General features: G+C 36.8%; 1 protein-coding gene across 1 annotated transcript in view; it reads right to left on the minus strand.

Moving 5' to 3' along the window:
• Positions 1-20822, minus strand: part of ZBTB40 (zinc finger and BTB domain containing 40) — a 919023-nt gene that overhangs the window by 880214 nt on the left and 17987 nt on the right. The gene's annotated exons all lie outside the window — the stretch shown is intronic.

Below are 20822 nucleotides of genomic sequence, written 5' to 3' on the forward strand. Positions count from 1 at the left end.
TTAAGTGAACAACACAAACAGTGCATGCACCACACATGCCTATCTGAACTGGGCATTTTTCTATCGCACTTCTGGCACCTTTTAAAGCCAGAAGTGCCCTTAGACGGTTTGACAGGGGAGTCGGATTTGTCAGCCATGATCTGCACACACACACACACACACACACACACACACACACACACACACACACACACACACACACACACACACACACACACACACACACACACACACACACACACACACACACACACACACACACACACACACACACTTTCTCTCTCTCTAAACAGGTAACAGAGGAGTGTCAGCAATGGTATGTGTAGAAAGGCTACCTAAAAGTAGAGGAAAAGAGAAATATCACACACACGCACATAAAAGTGAAAGCAAGAGTGGGTAGAAAGATAAAGTATTTAAGAAGTGGAATATAGAAAAACTAGTAGAGATTTGATGAAATTCAAAGTACAAAACTTATTTAAAGAACTGCCAACACTCAAGAGAGGTCGTACATGTCTGACACACAAATCAGCAAATGAGATGTCAGGCAGTTTACAGAGGAGCGTTGTGGGTAGTGCCTAGCTCAAGAGTTTGGAAGGTGAAGTAAACGGCTGAGTCGGTTCCGAGGCTCGGAACAGAGCCCACAGTCAAGGATTACATGAAGATTGACAACATCGGATCATAAAATATACACATATAGATAGTACCAACTTGATATCACTTCAGAGGAATAAACATATGGAATATCTATTCAACAGAGAAAATGTTTAAAGTTTTCATGTATATTAGCTGGTGGTGGAAATAAAGAAAAGATGCAGAATAGCCAAGAATATGAAGAAGCAATATAGCAATGCATTAAGAGGGTATATAGAATTAGAGAGCTAGACGGCAATGGAGGGTAGCAGTGAATTGGCAGATGAGACTGTAGTACAGCTGAGATTCCTTATGTTAGTTGAGGAATGGAGTATTATGGTGAAAATTACAGAGACAGTGTTTGAGTATTATAATGTCGTACAGTACCCTAGAGGTAAGCATGTGCATAGCCATGTCTCTCTCAGGAATAGTTTTACGTTAGCTTTGAATGGTGTTATTTTGTCTACCTGTTTCAAGTGGTATTTCATAGTTTAGATCCATTGTTTGAATATAGGGACTTTCACGAGCTGTTCTATTTAATAGGTGTTTATTACTTGTATGTAGGTTTATTCTGCTACCAGCCAAATCAATAAAGCACACCAAGATCACACTCACTGTAAACAAATAGAATAAAACAACAATACTTTTAGATTACTGTACCTATAAGCTAAGCATTCAGTCTCCTCTAAATGTGGATGTCAACAACTGTAATTCATCAATTCTGTGTAATTACCCTTACATACATTACTAGGTAACAAAACAAAAGCTTTTTTTTTAACTTAAATAAATTAAACAATACAGTTTAACAATTAACCATACAAACAAGTATGCACTTGCACAAAGAAATGCAAAACAAAATGTCTGGAAAGACAGATAGTATTAGAAATAGAACAGTATCAGCTAATTAGTTCTTACACTAACTGGAGATGACTGTAATCTGCCTCTAAGTAGAAAACAACTTTTATAGGCAGATTTCACAAGTGACTTCACCAATGCTTGACCTACACAATGTAATAACCTCAATACAGACAAATGATGACAGTACACTTACAGAACTGTGTATCGCTCATGACACTTCATCCTCCAGAGAATGCTGATATTATAAAAGCAGTTCAAAAGACAGCATCACCAACACTGCAAGATTTCCATCAACAGACATACAAAAACAGACAAGAGCAATTCCGTATGGCATATCACTGACTATAACACAGGGAACCCAGGTTTAAACTAGCAGTTCAGGTGTCTGTATGAGTTGGCTGGGAAGACAGGAATGAGAGCCCATGGCTGCTCACAGCATCCTGGGGGAAGAAGGCAGCTATGGTTTGCCACATAAGGGGCATCTTGCTGGACCACCCTTCATCCAGTGGAGTTCCAAGCTAGCCAACCTTGTGCTACCATAAGTGTATTTGCACTTAGTGGCCATGAAGAAAGTAGCATGCAGAGAAACACTTGCAAGTCTGTGGGTATTCCCAACCCAAATCATGCACAAAGACAAATCACTTGTTATGACTTTTTCAGTCAGAGACGGATTGTAGAATCATTTTACAAACTTTATCAAAAACACTTTCTTTGCCACAGTTTTCAGCACTTAGTTAACTGCAAGGCATCTCTTTTTTCATACAGAAAATAAGCAGTTATTCAGAAATCTGGGGAAAGTTCAAATTTAATAATTGAAGCATTGTGCTTAAATAGGAAACAGATTCCATGCACAAAGGAATATCTGCTGAAGTCACTGATGCACTAAATTTGAAAGAAATGAAATTGCCTAAATCGGTAACAATTTGAGATTCCAATACTCAGTGCAAACTCAGGTACAGTGAGACAAAATGACCAAAAATGCAGCCTTACAAGTCTTAGACTGCTGTTTCACTGAATCTTGCCTTTTCTTCGAGGTATGGCAATCTTGGAGTTGTCATGTATATGTTTTAGGAAGTGCAGGGAGCTTACACCCCCTACAAAAAATACTTTAAAGGAGAACAGTGATGTTCAATATTTGCTTTTCTGCTTTATTTTCATACATTTTTCATAATTCTGGGGTTTAACCTTAGAAGTCTCAGAATTACAATAAGAAGCCACGTAAACTGCTTCCTTATTCGGGTCATCTTGTAAAACCACTGGGTCAGAAAATTCTTCCAGGTGAATATAAGTGTGACTTCTCTCCTCTAAGCCAATAATCAAGGAGTCTCAGTCCTCACCACTGACACAGGTGAGGGACATTTACTTGGAACAAAGATAGATGCTCACAGTATTTCCAGATGCAGCCCTCTGCACCAAGCACAATTTCTCTTAAAGGCACACAGGTAACACTGTCCTGGGGCTGGGTTTCCCTCTCTCACTCCAGACCCCAAATAAGGCTCCCCACTGATACAGCTACAGAGTTGAGTCCTCAGCCGAGTGTTCCAAGCCAAGTCCTCCACCACACTCTCTGTGAAACCAGTGCTCTGTGTCTCTGCTCCATGTAGCTGAAACACACACTCTTTGAGAGTTAGTTTTCACACTTTTTAGCTTGATTTTCACACACACACCCCTGGGAAATGCTGGCACATATTTATCAGTTATGCCACCTCTGCACTGACTATAAGGTAGATACTGACATCGGAACACTCCAAAGCCAGCTACTCTAAGGCTCTTACCAGGGTATCCAATTATACTTAGTAAAATTAATACTAATACAAATGGTAGTGATTGACCAATGCAGCAAGGCTTTTGGTAGTGGCCAAATATATATACTCTCAAAGGTTAAAATATTCTCTAAAAGACCAGCCATAATTAAAAGTTTACATATATTTAATAATAATAAAAGAACTTAAAATGCTAAATATTTATTTACAATAAACACCAACATTTCAGTAACAGGAAATATTAAAAATAACACCGACTGACAGATTTACACATATACAAAAAAACAGTACTTAACTAATCTCGCCATATTTTCCTGACTGATCTAAAGAATTACTATTCCCTGGTTACTTACTAAAGCAAGACAAGATGAAGTGAGTGAGTGATCCTTCTTTGTCAGGTTTCAAAAACAGACTGCTCTAAGACTTCTGTCTCATCTAGTATTAAAACATCATTTCAGTGCTGGATTACAGAATGACATCACATACATCTGGTCATCTGACACTGGTTCCCACACTATCCCCTTTACCAGAAACTGAGCCATAATCTTGCACTTAGCACATATGTGTTACCATACACACAGAGAGAGGTTTGCTAAGATGTGTTATAGTATCTGGAAGCTATAAAAAACATTTCAAAAACTTCCAGTCTTCCAGGGTAGCAATTAGTTCACCCCCTAAGGGCAGTACAGTAGGACTCCTAGTCCTGATTTTCACAGACATTTTGTTTCTGGCTGCAATCAGAACTGTAAGATAAAAACTTTATGGCCTAAAACCAGGTACATGTTTACAAAGCTATAAACCAGGTAATTTAATTTCAGACTATTTTTCAAAGTTAGCTGGTCTGAGATTAACCTCTTCTTTTCTAGTATCCTCTGTTACACTATATTCATTTCAACAGTTGCAATATAGTCTGACATGCAGGTGTATTTCTTTTCTGTCCAGCAGGACCCACTGTTGGTATATTTTTAACACAAGAAGCTTTATGAATACATTTTCATCACAAGCACCTGTACAAATCAGTTTGATATACAAATAACATATAACAATTCTTTACAAAACTCCAGCTATCTATGCTGGCATATGTTACATATCCACTACCTTACTTCTCCTGGCATAGCTGGCAATACCTCACATCATCACAATAAACAAACAAAAAAAAAAACATTATTCATTTACAAGACACCTCCAGTTATCAAAATAGAAGGATTACCTTCTTTATCAGGTCTTTTAAACTGCCAGAAGTCTGTCATGCTGAAAGAATTCACACACTGTGATGGTTCAGTTGTAATACGAACCTGGTCAAAATGTGCAGATTGATGATTTACTTAAGCAGTCAGTAGTCAGGGGCGGCTCGTGCTATAGGACTGCAGCCCCCCACCTGTCAAAAGAAAAATAATCCCCCCCACTATAGAAAATGAAAATAAAAAAATAAAAATTCATGAGAGTCTCGGAACTCACGCATACGTGCTGAGTTCCTGACTGCTGTGTTAGGCAGTCCAGAAGTCCATGTTTTACTTCCTGAACTCCAAACTGCTCAATTAGGCAGTCTGGATAGGGAAGGAAGGGAACTCCGTCCTGCCAGCCCAGAGGTCTGTGCGGTGATGATTGCACGGACTGGAAACACGCTGGACTGCATCACCCGCAGGCTTCAGCCTACTCATGGCTAGCAGGGAAACCCAGAACAGCCTGCACAGGCTGTTATGGAGGTGATTGGGCTGCTACGGAGGACTTAGCTTGCAGTTATGGGCTGCTACAGTGGTGATTGGGCTGTTACCTAGCCTGTAGAGGACAGAATCAGGCAGGCCTCTACGGAGGATCGGAAGGTAGTGTGTATGTGTGTGTGTAAAATGCCCCAGTTGCTAAATGGTGGTGGGTAGAGAATAAAGCTTGAACCCTGTACCTTGGGCCCAACTGGCAAGAGCCTGAATTCCCTACCCACCACTTGTAAAACATTTGGAGATTTTTGCCTCATATTTGTTCTGTTCTGTTCCTAATAAAATCTGTGGTTTCTGTATTTTTGTTACTTAACACAGCCAGTGGTGCAGTGATAGCATTGTAGCCTGACAGCTACAGGTTGTCTGGTTTGATTCTTGGCTGGGGTGCCTTCTGTGTGGAGTCTGCATGTCCTCCCTGTATTTGTGTGGGTTTGCTCTGGTGTCCTCAATGGATATTTGTCCCTATTTTTTGGACTGTATTCCCCCAGTATTGGCTTTGTCCAGGTTTTTTGAGCCAAGGTTGAGAGCTATGGTGATAACTGAATTCACTAAATATGTTTGGGGGCTGTATTCCCCCATTATTGGCTTTGTTCAGGTGTTTTTGTGCTAAGATGTTGACAGCTATGGTGAGAACTGAATTCACTAAATGGTAGCCATTTAAGTTTCAGTCTTCCTTTCTTTCATAAAACATGATTTGGAATAGTGGTATGTTGCTCTGACTGTTTTGCACAGGGTCATGGGTTCAATATTTGGCAGTGAAATGTATGGTGGTAATACAGCATTTTATTCTAACAACTTTCCAACATTATACAAGCAATGTTTAAAATGTGTCCCTGTTTTTCTGTCTTTTGCCCCCCCACCCAAATTTTGGATTTTTCCAGAATTCTTGTGCTGCAAAGTTTAGAGATGCAGCTGAGTGTCAAGTAGATTTTAAAAGAAGCTGATAGCTGCAGGGGAACAAAAGTTTAGTGCTGCTTATGCCTTGTCTGTTTGCATTTTTAATAGCACAATAGATAGTGTACTTGCTTTTGATGCAGAAGGCTGTGGGTTCTACTCCCACAGTAAGTAGATGCATTGCTGATACTGTACTGTATTGTAAATGGGGTGGATGCTGCAGTCCTTTTTGGTGAAGATACCTAGTAACTATGAACCTGTTATCAGTTTGCCATCCATTCCCTACTGCAATATTACTAGCTTATCATTTTTTTATGGAATTTAGTAAATTTATTCCTCAAGGGCAACAGGCACTTTATTTGTAGATGAAACAATGAAATATAAAGTTGTTTGCTAGCAGCAACTTTTTTAGTTACAGATTTCTTTAATGTGGAATTATTTAGATGACTTTTACTTCTTCAGAGATTGTGCATATTTACTGATACTGGTGGACTGTAGAGGTTTGAGTAGACTTTTATGATAGAAATGTTCTGAATTGGACAGTTTTGCCATTGGTGCATGCATTTTGTTTCATTGTTTACTGGAAAAATGTTCTGAACTGGGCAATTTTGTCATCATCGGTGCATGCATTTTGTTTCATTGTTTACTGGAAAAATGTTCACAATTTTCAAACACCCTCTAACAACTGTACTATATTGTACAAGGAATATAATTTAATATAATCAGGAAGCTGTATCAAAGACCACATGTATGTTTCATGTCCAAGGGGCCTATGATTTGAAAACAGCCCAAAGTTAATCTTTATCTGCCACTGGTAAAATGTATTTTCTTTGAATGTGGGTTTCAATGCTGTTTCAATGAATGTAAGTTTCAAGGGCAGAGAAGTTTTAATGCCAGGTCTGTTTTCATCGTGAGATTGCATTGTTTTATTTAGCAGATGTCTTAGTGTTTGTGCTGTAAAATGCAAAATAAAACTTTCAAATGAAGTCCAACTCATCGTAGAAGTAAAGCAGTATGCACATTAGTGTTTGTGGTAAATGGGGTGAAATAGCCAAGTAATGGTTCATTGGAATGGCTGCAGGGGAGGAGGCTCCATTCGACCATGATTTTGTGAGGGGGAAGAGCAGCAAACTCAAAGATAGCCCCGGCTGAACTATACCTCTCAACTGTCCAGATTTTCACAGAATGAATAGATTTTTGCTTCTTATTTTTGGTTTGTTCCTCATAAAATGTGTGGGTTTTCTGGCAAATAATTTAGGAATTAAGTCACTAAATAATGACAGACACTGAGTTTCAGACTTCATAACCTTCAGAAAAATGCATACTAAAGCAAGACCTGTTATTCTATCAATTGTCTCAGTTTATACAACAATTTATAGTACTGTTTATGTGTTCTCCCAGTATATTTGGTCTTGTCCAGATTTCATGCATTAACAGGTTGAGAGGTACGTGCAAATAAATTGCTTTATAGAATTAGGCATATCCAAACCTCTCAACTTTTCCCGATTTTGGCTCAAAATGTTGCTCTTCCCGCCGCAAAATGGAAATTTTGGAAGAAAATGTGGAGGGCTTACAATTAAGAAATAACTGTAATAATCAGAGTTATAGAGTACTTTTATTTCAGAAATGCATGTAGATTATTTTGTCAGCTGCTCAAGTTATGAGTATTAATATTAAAAAAGTGTCCCTTCTTTGACAGGTTCCCAGCTGTATTGTGTGGCTATTTTATATTTTTGCATCACATTTTTGGCCCATTTTTCATAAAATTGTGTTTTTTTGGCAAATTAGTAGCAAATCATTAAAGACTGAAGTTAGAAAATAATGACAGACATTTGAGTTTCAGATTCTGTACCTTTCAGAAAAATCATACTAATGCAAGACCTACCATTCTATTATCTTTCTAAGTTTATAAGAGCAATATTTAAAAATTGTCCTCATTTTTTGGCCTTTGTCCCACTTCTATGTATGGCTCTGTCCATATTTCTTGTTCTGAGCTTGAGAGGTATGACAAATGTGTCAAGGCCATCACAGTCAGCCAGAGACATTTCAAATTGTGACATACTTGTCAAGCAAGGCAAGGAGCAGTTATGCAGTGTAAATGTGCAGAGTATCCCCCCATTCAAGGTAGACACAAGTGCTACTTTTATTCTGTCCTTGATTTTGCAGAATGGTTTGGTTTCTGTCATATTTTTATACTGTTGATTTATGCTTATTATTACTCAGAAAGTGTCTGTTGCTCTGTGTTTAAGTAGCAATGCTTTAATGACCACCATGTAAGCTTGTCTGAGATTGTAAGATGCAAGTAAGCTTTAATAAGCATACTGTTAAATAACTGCCAACATTGAAAGCCTTTCTGTTGTTGCCATGCAGAGAATACTTACATAACTAGATAATGTATAAGCCTTGGGTATTGAAATACATATGACAGTATTTGTAATAAAGGACAGGATTACATTATTTTAAGAAGTTCATTACATTTGTTGGAGACTTGCAGTCATCTTTGCAGGCTTTACCTGTAAACCAAACAGAATACAAATCTATCATGTGTAGTCCATTACCTGTACAGTAATCCTTTAAGCAATGTATCTTGAGCTTGTTTCTCGTTTGCTTTTCATTTTTTACTTTGATCATGTTTTCCCCATGAAATAAGTAGATAGTTGTCAGGCAGCAGGTCTTTTTTGGATAAGAAGCATTTTTACAAGTGGGAGTATCAGAGATTGCTACTTTCAGCATGTTACTTGGTACTTTAATAAAGCTGAATATAAATTATAATTAGAACTGCAGTGCAAGGAGAAGTGGTTTGAGTTGAGTGCTGCTTGTTTTTCTTATACTTGATTTTGACTGTCATTCCAGTAATGTATTTAAAAAGTAATTTATTTTTTCATGCCTCACAACCTTTTTGTTTCCATCTAGCTAAGTAAGCAAGCTGTCATGCAGCCAATGCATTGAAATGTTTTTTTTCTTCTACACTTCATTTTGTCTTTAATGGACTCTCATAATGACGTTTTGGCACGCAGGGCAGTGTAAAGTTACAGTTTTTGTGGTTCTGAGCATAGCTCCTCCCCTTTCTAGTTGGCCACACCCCTTTCACATTGACCCCACCCCCACCCATTCACCTGTCTCCTGCAGCCCCCTTTTAATTTGAAGTCACCAGCCACCACTGTAAGCAGTGCAAAGATTTGCCTGGTGACTTGGGCAATTTGTCAGGAGTGCTTCACTTTCACAAAAATCCTTGAGTGTTACCCAACTGCTTGTTTCCAGGAATATTCTAGTAGCTATGAGGAGTACAAAATAAGAAGGACTTGAACTTCATGGAGTGTTACCCAACTGCTTGTTTCCAGGAATATTCTAGTAGCTATGAGGAGTACAAAATAAGAAGGACTTGAACTTCATGGAGTGTATGGGTGTGATTAAGAAACAGAGTGAGCCTACTGAATGGGTATACAGCTGAGATAATGATTTTAAACAGATACAAATTAATATTTATACAGATTTACTAGCTCTTACTAAAGCAATAAAAAAGAGCACTATCCACTCAAAATAAATGATGTCTGTCATATCAGGAGAAAAGTATTTATATATGTTTAATGCTAATCAGGGATTTAAGCAAATTAAGGTTGTTGAGAAAATTTAAAAGATGCATACATTTAATCTGCCCAAGTAAAGATCTATTTTTCAGACTTTTTTGTGTTGACTGTCTGAACATGAAACATTAAAGAGTTACTACACAGATCTGAGGAGCCTGGTGGTAGTGATGCTGTAAATAATGACATATTGCAGTGGTCTGACTAAGGAAGAACATTATATGAAATTGCCCAATTTACACAGGGGTCAAAAATTATGTATTAAAACAGAGATATATAGTAATCATCCTTAAAGATTAAAGGACTGAAACTAAACACTGAGGAAAATGCTTCCTCCAGAGGATAAAGAGGCTCTCATGAGACTCCTTGGTATGATCCAGTAACTTTCAAAAGTTTATTCTTAAATATGCTAGAGACAGGTTTGTCACAAATGAAATTATGGAAAAAAGCTAAGGAACAAATACTGTAGTACAGAACAAGAAAATACAACTCAAAATGTTACACATTTGCTGACAGAATTCCCCCAAATAAAATATTTTAATGTAAATAAGCTGGTCACATTACATGTACATGCCAGGCAGAACATAACATTCTAGGCTGTTGACCTAGTGCACAATTTGTAGCCTACCCAACTATCCTACCCATTTCCTAAGACAAGAATTAACACCAGGCCCTGACCTAGTTTTGGCCTCTCCATAATGGCCAGAGGGGCAAGACTAGGGGTGTACTTATAAGTGGCAATCCAGTCATACAGGTTATGCTTAAAAAGGGTCATGGAGATGCACTACTTTACCCTTAAGGGAAGTCTATTCCTATAAGAGGTATTAGCTGTGAGAGATATATGGTGGTGCTAGTTTTGTGGATGTGTAGGAGATTGTATAGGACCAGATCTTTTGAGGCTCTATACGCAAGGCAGAGATATCCTTTCAATAACGGTTAGGAAACAGAAAAAAAAAGTTTAAGTACATGAAAGTAGTCAGGTTAACACAAGAAGGACATGTCCTTAATTTTTTGAAAAGAAAACACATAACTGGATCATATACCTAGCCAAGTACATGCCTAACAGGGCATGATATTCTATTATTTATGTATTTATTTATTTTTAAACAAGAAACATCTTTAATACATGATCACATATAACATAGGCAATCATATATTTATACAAATGAAAACAAGTCATTTTGACATAATTTTAGTTGCAGACATTATATATCACTTACAATCTATCCAGTCAAACATTACAGGTTCATAGGTTGGTACTAGGCTATCGGCCCTACGGCCTATACAAGCCTAGCCATAACAATATGCTTATAGCTCATTCAAATACTGCCTACTTTTGAACTTTGTTCCTCCTCTGCATGTACTGTTCCCAGAAGTCCCATTTGTTCTATGCAATTTGCTTGTACCCTTTTCTAAAAAATGTCAATTCCAGTTGTTTTATCTCTGTTACTATACTCACTACTTCTAGTACAGCTGCTTTAGACTTTGAGTTCCATTTTCTAGTAAATGTTTACCATAACTAGACTCAACAAAGCCTTACTATGGCCTAGGCAATTCCGATTCTGTATCATATCTCAAAAAATCACTTCCTTACTTACACCAATTTGCTCACCCAGTATTTCTGACAGAGCTGTCTGCACGGAATCTTCAAAGTCTGCCAGCTCATTACACTCCCATAAAATATGTTCCCCAATTACATCTTTCTTCCCTATCTCACAACATCTGCTATCTACCTGAGGAAAAAATCTTTGGAGTCTTCTTGGGGTATAAAAATACCTATGTAAATACTTCCAAGCAAAGATCCTAAATCTTCTAGACCTTGTTGTATATTTGGGAAATATACATATATCCCCTATTGTTTCTTTGTGAATTACTTATCCAATCTCTCTTCCTAATCCTTTCTAAACTCCTCTGATTGACTCTTACAGTTAGTATGCGATATTTTGTATGGTCTACTAATTATTCTCTTTGTAACAGCAGCTTCCCTTAACTCTACCAGTGTTTGTCTTTTCCATAGGGTCCCCCTATTTCTTTCTCTTTGGCAATACTCTGATATCAATCCTTGATAAGGAACGCAATCTCTAGCCTGCAGTCCAAATAAATTCTAGGCCTCTTTCCATTCTGTTACCTTTCCTTCTCTAATTATTTGCTTCTAATACCTTGGTTCTTTTGCCATTTTCCTCCAATAAATTCCAGCTCCCCCTTGCTTATTGTCTGTGTCCCTAATTGCAGTCATCCCTATTGGCAGAATCTCCTTTCTCCATTCCCATATTCACCAAGTTCTTATAATGTTTTCTGCTATTTTATGAATATAATATTCTGTATGGTTATTGTTATTCTCCTTAAGGACTTGCATCCAAAATCTCAGTCTCTCCTTGTTTCTTGAGCTTCTCACGTTTCATCATCCATTTCCACTCTGAATTATAGGTTTCTGATTGTGCTATGTAAAGAAACTTTAGCTGTGTAGCTCTGAAATACCACTTCAAAATCGGGTAATCCCAAACCGCCTTCCACAGCTGGAAGAATCAGCTTATCCCACTTGACTTTTGCCATCTTCCCCTCCCAGATAAAATCCTTCAGCTCTTTGTTAACTGCTATCCACACCGTCTCTCTGGTCGATAAAAACATGCCTGACCTGTGTATAAAACTAAAGGGATTAAATCATTTTAACTGCTTGTATTTTGCTGTTCATATACATACACACACACACATTATATATATATATATATATATATATATATATATATATATATATATATATATATATACATACACACATTCCAATTTTTTTAAGTCTCTTCCCACAAATCCTTAGCTGCCACACCAGAATCCTTTTTATTCGACACTCCTAAGTACTTCATTTTATCATGTTCCCATGTTTTAGCTTCAATGATTTTGCATCCCGAAAAAATCTGAAACTGCCTCAAAATGTTCCACAACACTGAAATGTCCTTTTCTGGTTTTATCAGATATAAAAATATCATCTGTAAATAAAGCCAGCTTTTCTTAACTAACATACCAATTATATCCTTGAATTTCTGAGTCCCCTATTTTCTCTGCCAGTGATTCTAAATAAAGTGCAAAAAACAAAGGTAAAAGAGGTCACCCCTGCCTGGTTTCTCTGCTCAAACAGAAATTATCAGACAGGAGCCCACACACTTTAATTTTCACCTCTGATCCTTCATATATACTATTAATCAACCATATACATTTATCAGGGAATGCAAATGCTTCCATTGCCTCTGCTCATTAACCCCCAGCTTACTCTGTCAAATGCTTTCTCTGCATTAAGACTCACCAACAGTGGCATTTGTTACATTCAACTTAACCTCTGGATCATCAATGTTCTGCTAATGTTGTCAAATGTTTCCCTCCCCTCCACAAAAACCACACTGATCCATATCTATCAATTTTGGCATCATCTTTGCCATTTGTTTAGTCATTATAGACATAAACACTTTATAATCATGGTTTGAGATTGAAATGGCCCTGTTTGAAGCTGGACCTGATGGGTCCTTACCCTCATTAGGTATTACAGCCAATACCACTTTCTTTCACGATGTTGGTGTTTCTCCTCCTCTTAAAATACTGTTAAATAAAAAATATTTTTCCCTCCTAGCTTCCAAACTTCCACAGGAATACCATCAATTTCTAGGGACTTTCCTGTGGATTGGTTATACATCACCATTATTAACTCATCTCCTCCTGTCCTGTTAGTAATCGAGCCTCATCTAACTCTAACCTTAGCATATTTAATTCTCAGAAACATAAGCACCACGAAATTCAAAGGAAGACACAGAAGTAGCTGACATCCATCTTTATTCTTTCCATCCTGGTACCTCGGCTGTTCGCCTTCAATGGGACATACTTTAACATTTTCAGAGTTCTTTTATATATGCATTAATTGGTTAATTAGGCATAATTAAATTAATTAAACAACATAATGTCAAACATTTAACTCATTCACCACTGAAACCTATTCCAAGGAAAGAAACTTTTCATACTTTATTCCCTAATGGAATGAATTTGGAAATTTAAAATGAAATTTAACTTATATTTGTGATGTAATACATGTTTAGAATGAAGTTTTGTAATATTGATAAGTTAAAATGAGTAATAGGTTGTTACATTTATACACAATGTTTAAATGTTAAGAATTAATTGTTTAAGGAAATTTATTTAATTAAATTTGGAGTGTTTAGTTTATTTATATTTATATATTGTGTAACTAATATTTAGAAATTTTTGTAAGTGAAGAAAAAAAGAAAAAAATGAATTTTAAATTGTTAAATAATGGAAATGTTTCTTTCCTTGGAATAGGTTTCAGTGGTGAATGAGTTAAATGTTTGACATTATGTTGTTTAATTAATTTAATTATGCTGCCTAATTAACCAATTAATGCATATATAAAAGAACTCTGAAAATGTTAAAGTATGTCCCATTAAAGGCGAACAGCCGAGGTACCAGGATGGAAAGAATAAAGATGGATGTCAGCTACTTCTGTGTCTTCCTTTGAATTTCGTGGTGCTTATGTTTCTGAAATTTGAGGTTTGCTTTTTGGAGGTGTATTGTTTCTGAACATATTTAATTCTCCCATAAACATTTCCATTTGTACCTTTTCATGAGCTCCACATTTCTCTGCATCATAGAGACTTTCATAACATTTCCAGAATATTTCTAGTATCTCTACAAGATCTCTTGTTATCTTCCTTGTTACCGGCTCCCTAAGCTTGGCGACAGCCTTTTCTACTTTCTGCTGCCTGAGTCGTTGCACTAAAAGTTTTTGTGCTATGGCATTACTATTAAAAAAAAGTTGCTTACCAGCAATCTTTCTAAACTCGTGCATATTATCAAGGTAATCCTTTATTTTCTGCTTAGCATTCTGCAATTGCTTCTTGTTCTGTGAAATTCCCCCTATTCTGCAATACTTTAACATTTGTCAGGCCCTCTAATTCTTGCTACTTCTTAACCATATCTCTATTTCTTTTATTTCTACCCTATTTTTAAACACCAGTTTAATTTTACTCCACTCCTTAGCTATATTTTCAGAAAAACTTTCTATCTTTTCTAATAACTCCTGCATAATATCCTATACCCATTCCTTAAATTTCTCTCTTTGGAATTATATTCTATTATTGACTGAATAATAGAGTAGAAAGAAAACAATGACTTTGCTGGCTCTATAATATATTTCTGTAACATTTACTTTGAGGCCATGGTTCAAGTACCCTTGTTAGCATGGGTTAGTCCATTCAGGAATATATGCAAGCCACCTGGGGTATTTAAGAGTTCTGAGTTTGCAGTCATCAGCAAACATCATCAGCCACAGGCCTTTGAGGTCTGCCTTAACATCAAAGAAGAAGACACCAAAGAGGAGTGGTCCCAGGACTGAAACATGAGGGACACCACTGATAACCATTATTTTAGTTAGGAGTGTGCCTGCAACACTAACAAACTGAGTTCTATCAGTCAACCAGTTTGCTATTGAGAGGGAAACAAATAATGCCCAAAATTTGGAATGCTTCTGAAGGCACTGGCCAAGTCTAGACATGCAGTGTGAACCAGTTTACTAGAGTTTAAAGCCTTAGTGATCTGTTCAAAAACGTCCAGAATGTTCAGGAAGCATGATCTGCCTTTAACGAACCCAAAGTGTTTTAGGTCCATGTTCTGAAGATTGCCTATGTCCTTGTTTATGAGGTCTTCACTCTTTTTTTTTTTTAATTTCTCCATGTCTTTTAGACCCCATTCCTAAGTCAAACTATGATTAAAGTTCATGAAATTAGTATTATTTCAATCTTTGATGTTAGCCAGAAGTACTCTTCACAGCACCCACAATGTGCCCATTAATGACTCTTTCTGCAATTCATATGGAGTTACATGTATCAGTAACATATCTAAATATGACTGTAGATTCTTATTTAAAAGATCTGTTGCTCCTACTACTACTGGAACTGTCTGGGTATCTTTCTTCCATACTGCTCTCGTTTCTGTCTGCAAATCCTGATATTTTATTACTTTGTCTCTCTCCGTATGCAAAACACTGTAGTCACTGGGTGCAGTGATTTCAATGATCTATGCTACTTCTGTCTTCTTTGCATGGACTACTAAACCTGGTTTTCTCGCATCTATCTTTTGAACTGTTGGTAATGGGTGATCCCATGTGATGTAGACTTCATCATTTTCTATGATGCTTTGTGGCTCATGCTACCAGTGTTTTTCAGCTACTTCAATATTATGTTTGCACAATCCCCAGTGCAACAGTCTTGCCACATTATTATGCCTTTCAGTATACAGCCCTTCTGCCATTAGTATGTCACAACCAGCAACAAGGTGTGCAACTGTTTCCAATTCTATTTTACAAAACCTACATTTGTCTGTTTCTCCAACACATTCAGTGGACTTTGTAAACCAACGTGTACATAGTCCACTATCTTGGGCATTCGATTCTGATCAACATGAGTTGTTCCAGGAGTTTTCTATAATTGCAACTATATTTATGCATTTTCCACATTTTCTTGCCTTCTCATCTGATCCCTCACCTTATAGTCTTTCTTTTGTTTTTTGGCACATTCAATTGCTGCATGATCTACTTCTGGTTTGATTTCCATTCCTGCTTTACGTCAATACGCTTCTGCTAGACTAAGCAGGGGCGTCATCATAGATTTATTCTCCTCATGTTTCAAAACTTTCACTATGATGGAGACTTGTGAGGTCAGCAGATATGTATGCAATCCCACAATTGTAGATCTACACATGTAATCAATTTCAAGAAGGCCTATATACCTCCTTTGGAATGGGGAAAATATAATCTTTGTATGCACTGATTTTTATAAATCATTTGATGAGCATGAAGCATCCTTCTTATTTTCCTGTCTAATCTATCAAACACCTTTTGGGGCCAGTCAGTCACTTGAAAACTGTAAGTTAGGACAGGAAGAGCAAACTGGTTTATAGCTTGAACTTTGCTCCTAGATGTCAATGCTCTTTTCAGGATTAATTTAAGTTTTCTAATATATTCCTTACTGAGTTTTATTCACATCTATTCATGCTTTATTATTGATCCTTCATCAATTCCCAAATATTTATACACTCCCTCTTGCTCAAGTTCTTTTATATCATGTTCTTGTCCAAAACTGATGTTTTCTTGGTGCTGCAGCTTTCCTGCTTTAAACGTTGCTTTTGCACATTTATCAAGCCCGAGTGGCATTCGTATATCATCTTAAAAATTTTTGACTACTTGCACTTGTGCTTTCACTTCCTCATCTGATGAACTATACAGTTTTAAAATCATCTACAAAGAGAAGATGAGAAGTCTTTACACTTTGTTGCTTTTTAGGAGCCAAGTTATAGCCATGACCTAATCTGTTAAGCAGGCAGCTTAATGGGTTAAGTGCAAGGCAAAAGAGCAGCGATAACAAGAGAGTCACCCTGGAATATCCCCCTTTGAATTTTTATCCTTGGAATAATAATTTGTCCTTTGTCATGACAACTGCAAAGTGGTTTGCCACTATTTCTTGGTCACTGTGATGTAGTTTCAGTGTAGGATATATATTATACATTAAGCACTCTTTTATCCATGAATGCGGGATACTGTCAAGTGCTTTTTTATAGTCTATCCAAGCCATACTTAGATTCTTCCCCTTTTCACAGTTCTGCACTACGACTTTATTTAACAAGTGATCCTTTGTTCCCTATGACTTTCTTTTATTACTCTTTTGTCCTACTGCCATAATTGTATTTTCTTCTAAATGACTATGAACTTTGTTGGCATCAATTCCAGTGTATAGTTTATATGTCGTTGGAAGGCAAGTTATTGGTCTATAGTTTTTAGGGTAGCTTGTAGGTTCACTCTTAAGTAGGAGCACTGATTTTCCTGTTGTTGGCCAGGCAGTTGCCTGTTCGAGGTGCGCTTATAAATAGTTGTTACTCATGGCTAAATCTTCATTGAAAGATGCCAATACTTTAATACATTTAAATAGAAGTTAGGCACTTCATCCAGGCCTGGGCTTTTCTTAACTTTGTTTCAATCTCTCTCTCTAGCCGTTACTTCATCCCATTTCATATCACATGCATTTGAACTTCTTATTCTTTCTTTTACTTCTCCATTTAGCATCTTTGTTATGTTCCACAGATCTTCATAAATATTTCTCCAAAATGCATCTATTCTTTTTTTGGTGATCTTTCAATTCCTTTTACCTTGTTTCCCAATTCTCTATAAAACATTTCTGGGTCATCAATAAATTGCTTATTTTGTACTTTATTGGTGTATCTTCTACGTTTTTCTGCCTGTGCTGATATTTTACGTTTATTATTTGCAGTAGTGCACGATAAATCCTGATCCGTTATAATACTGCACATTGCTTTTATCACATCTCTCTTTCAGATTATTTTTGTTGATCTGTTTCCTCTGCTATAGTATTCTAAAGTGACACTTCTTGTCTTAATTGCTTTACAGTTTTCTGCATTCGATACTTCCATGATAGCATTTGATTTCTCCCCATCTTTTCCCTTACTACCCTGTGTTCTTGTGGTAGGACATTATCTGTTATTAATTTGGCAGCACAGCAATGTATCCTATTTACTTCTGTTACATCACATGAATCTCTATGGCAGTCCTAATTACTGTGTTCATTTGTTTAATCAAACTTCTAACTTTTTAGATTTTATTGACCTTCTGCAGTCTATTTCTTTCACTGATCTTAATATGTCTATCCATCTCTATTAAAATCAAGCAACTCTTCTCTTAGACCATTTTCTTCTAAACTGAGTGCACATTCTTTGTTCTCCATTTCCTGCAGGCATTCTATAGAAAGTTCCAGAGCATCTTCCTGTGCCACTTTCTCTTCAGTTTCACCCTATGCCATCCATTGCTCTTTCATATAGGAACTCACTGGCCTATCACTCCACAACATTGACTGTGTCAGAGTTGCCACAGTTTCCTGTTCTTTCCCTTGCTGTATAGCTCCAACCAAACGTTTGTACTGGTTTCCTTTGAGAAGCTCCAAAGTATCTTCATGTCAACTGATTAGATGCTTCCCACTCCACTGGTTTCTCCTTAATTTGGGTGTCCATTGCTCTATCCTGTTGTGTTGCTATCAGAGTTAAATTTTCTACACTAAATCCTTCACTTTGCAGGTAATATAGAACTTCAGTTTCTTTTTTTTTTTTTTAAGTTCCCCATTACAAATCCTTTTAGTTTTCTTATTTTTTTGTATTGTAAAATGTTCCCTATCCGGATGCATTTGCCTGTACTTCTCTTCAAATATCTTTGGTGCTGCTCTTTTTGCATTGATTAGTTTTGTTTCTTCTTTGCATAAATATTGCACCATGTTAGGGTGCTCTCAGTAAATTCACTAGTACATTTATGTAGAATAAGGCGTCAGACACGTATGCATTCAGTTTCAGAGAAAGTTGATTAGAAAGGAAAAATAAGCATGAAATGTGCAGGAAATACAGAAAGTTCTTTTCTCAAGGGAAAGATACAATCTTGCTATCTATTCCTTAATGGAATGCTAGATAAAACACATGCAAGACTAGGCTTGGAAACCAAGGCTAAAGAGGCATGTAAAGCATTACAAGGTTTTGAAGTATTATTAAAATATACTGCAGATACAGTTAGAAAAGTCAGTTAGTTAGCTTGACATGACATACAGAAAAGATCAAATATCCAGCATTTTAGAAAGGAAGCTTCAATATAGACACTTGAGCCCGAGTACAGAAGACAGGTAAAATAAAGACTGTTTCAGTTTACATTATTCTCAGGACAATCAGAAAATACGGTTTACTATCATGATTTCGAATGAAACTCAGTCGACCGCACTATGTTCGACAACGGAAAGTCGAACACGGCAATGTCGAACTTCAAAAGCAAGTCTAGGCACGGGTTTTAACATGGGTCGAGATAGGGGTTCACTGCTATTGCCGAACTACAAACCTTGCCCCTATCTCGACCCATGTTAAAACCCGTTCCTAGGCTTGCTTTTGAAGTTCGACATTGCCGTGTTCGACTTTCCGTTGTTGAACATAGTGCGGTCGACCGAGTTTCATTCGAAATTATGATAGTAAACCGAAAATACGTGCAGAAACTTTGGATATATTTAGCAGCACTGTTATTACTAACCAGCATCCCAGCATTTCTACAGGCTGTTATTGTTTATCAGCACTGTTAATGAAGACAGTATTTGGATATTGTGAACATCTAATAAAGCCTCATTAAATGAACTACAGTGTTTGGAGAATTCATTCTGAAAAGTACACAAGATTTGGTCCATAAAAGAGAGACTGGCACCTGTTCAGCACAACTTTGGGTAATTAACAGATAAAGACTTTTGTTCCAGTCTCATTTCAGTTGTTTCCACTTTGTACAGTCTCATCAATTCTTTCAATCATATTAAATTTCTTTTTCTTTTCCATGTCCAAATTTCTTCTTGAGATGTCTCCTAATCTTCTTGTTTCTCCTAACTTTGGGGGAATAATTGTTCCATCATGCTGTGATATAACCTGTGTTAGACCTTCTACACTGAATCCTTCACTTCGCAGGTATTCCATAACTTCAGCTTCTATTTTTTAACTTCTGCTTGACTGCTCTTCTGTTCTACATTCCCTCTTTGTGATCTTATGTTTTTATTGTGAAATGTTCCATATCTAGATGTCTTTGCTGTATTTCTCTTTGAGGCTGCTTCTTTATGCTGATTAATTTGGCTTTCTCCATTACATAAATATTGCAACATATCAGATCTCTCTTTTTTCCCCATGTCCATATTTCCTTTTTATACACTTCAGACATCTCTAAATGGTGTTCTATAAATTTTCACACTTCCTCAGTCACTTCTTTTTCCAAAGGGCACAATGTTTCTTGGCCTATATATTGTTTTTCGTGGATCTGTTGTATTAATAAACACAATTTTTATTTGAAGCTTCTGAAAGTTTTTCTTGTAGACGTATTTTTCTTTTCTCTTTTCTCTAGTTTATCTCAATCTTTTCATATATCTTTTGTCTGGAAATTCTGGGCTTCTTGTATAATAGTAAAAATACACAATTTTTTTGTTATCCTCAATAGTCCACTCTATCATCTGTATGGCTCTTTTTCAGCCAATCAATGTTTGTGATTTTTGTGAACTGCTACTTTTTCTACAACAGGGGGCCATCCTCCCCATGGGCCTGGCCCTGCCCCATTGTAGGAATATTTCTGTGTCTTGAGGATTCTACACTGTCATTTTTACCAGTCCTGGTACCAGTGTGCCTACCATGACTGGGCACTTTTTTATCCTGGGACTTGTGCACCCAGCTATCTTCTTTATTTTTAACCTACTTATATCCATAATACATGCTATATAAAATACAGTCTATATATCAGTGTCATCTTGGTGAGATTTTGG

This window comes from Protopterus annectens, chromosome 2.part0 (assembly GCF_019279795.1).
Source record: "Protopterus annectens isolate FY-2018-M chromosome 2.part0, PAN1.0, whole genome shotgun sequence".
Taxonomy (NCBI): Eukaryota; Metazoa; Chordata; order Ceratodontiformes; family Protopteridae; genus Protopterus; species Protopterus annectens.